Source organism: Malania oleifera, chromosome 8 (genome assembly GCF_029873635.1).
Source record: "Malania oleifera isolate guangnan ecotype guangnan chromosome 8, ASM2987363v1, whole genome shotgun sequence".
Taxonomy (NCBI): domain Eukaryota; kingdom Viridiplantae; phylum Streptophyta; class Magnoliopsida; order Santalales; family Ximeniaceae; genus Malania; species Malania oleifera.
In genome coordinates, this window is record NC_080424.1 from 109,658,580 (window position 1) to 109,660,586 (window position 2,007).

A 2,007-nucleotide genomic window follows, 5' to 3' on the forward strand; every position below is an offset into this window, starting at 1 on the left:
TTTTTTTAAAAATAGACTATATAGAAACAATGTGCCAGTACAAAAATAATGTACATGGAAAAACAAATATATTGTGTGCAACATAAGCATAATGTTAGATTTATGAAGCACCGAATATCAATGTATCTGGGAGAATCCATTTCAATATTATTATTATTATTATTATTTTTTCTCCAGTATAAATGTTTCTTGTTAGTAGCAGAAAAGTGATGTTTGAGAATGAAGCTTGGCGGTTGTTGGATTAGGCATCAGCCTAACATGAGTCAGAACTCTCAGCTTCTCGAAGTTGTGAATGTTGCCCCCATTTAGATCAAACACCTGAATCATGGCCTTGGAATACTCTACCATTGCAAGCTAACCCAATCTAATGCCCCAAAGTAGGCGGTTCCATCCCTTCTGCTACATCCCAAATGCCTATCAATCTCGTTGGTCCTCGCCTCATTCTTTCCCCTACTCATAGTGGTTGTCGTCTCCATCATCATCAACTTCTCAAAACCTCCAATCTCAAGTGTTTCCATTCCTGTTCAACTGCTTTACAACTGCCTTTGCATCCCTCAGGCCTTGGGGACAAGTCCCCACCTCTCACTCCTCTCATTCCCCCACCCCCCTACTTTTTGTTGCCAATATATGTGGTCACCATCCCGTCAAAGAACTAGAGTATGCGCTTCTATTGGACGTGAGCCCTGGAGATGATGAGGATGAGCAGCATCATCCAATATGACTCTGATTGGAAGAAGATAAATTTCCAGTGTTGTATTTCCAGGGTAGAGTCTGAAGACATGCACGGTTTGATTAAATTGAATTGGGCAGTTAGGATGTCCATGCTTTAATTGAATTGAATTGGGCAACCAAGCTTTTGTGGGTGAATTATGTTGGAACATTATTTAGGTGACAGTTGGCTAGCTTGCGTAGAAGTGGCTGCCATGTGAAAGCAAGGTAGATAAGATGGCAGAGGCAAAGCTGAGCGTACTTGCAAACGCAAACACATGCACACAAATGTATATAGGGAGGGCTGCGATGATTGTGATCGATGACTCGAGCGAACATGATTTAGTTTTGACTCTCCCAATATCGGCTAGCAAATGAATTTTGGCAGACATGCGAGAGGGCGCGGAGTCTACTCCAACATCTGTGATGCATGCATGTACATCTTACTAGGGATAAAGCAGTCTTACATTTCCTCAAGATTTTGAAAATAACTAGTAGGAAGGACACGTGCTATGCACGTGCTCGACATATCATACCCAATCAAAGACGGTGAAGAATATGTCATGTTTAAGTAAAGTCAATTTAATTACATTTGTATCAAAACAATAAATTTAGTAACCAGAAAAAAAAAAAAAAAAAAAAAAAAAACCTAAAGCAAGAACATAAAATGTAGTAAGGAATGGTACATGGCACGTATACCCCGCTTATAACAATTTATTGAGAGAAAAAAGAATGTTGGATTTTTTAATCTGTGCTTTGTTTTGAAGCACCACTACCACTTCTACATCTGCACTTTCATGTAGCATGCATTTAGCATTTTAAGGCATTCACCAAACAAGCTGAAGGCACTTACTTTTTGGGTTCGAATTGCAATCTGCCAACTACTATAATTAAAGCCACAAAAATTGAATCCATTAAGAATTTAAAATCCAATGATCTACAATTTTAGAAGTTAAAATTATCAAAGACTCATCTTCACTTAAGGTAATCATACTAAAATTGGTCATTCCATTTCATTTTAGAAGTACTAAGTAAATGAGGTACCAAATAGCAATTTTTTTATGTTCGTAGAGGCAAAGGTATAATCCTGAATCATAATAATAATAATAATAAAAGAAAATAATTGTTCAAGAGGAAATATCAGTGCTATTTTTTAACAAAATAGCACAAGCTTTTGCATGAATAACTATTTCAATAAATTATTATATGCTTATACAATTTTTATTATATTAATAAAAATGAACAATTTGCGAACCAAATATAAACTTAATACTTACCCCCCATTGGATATGTAATATC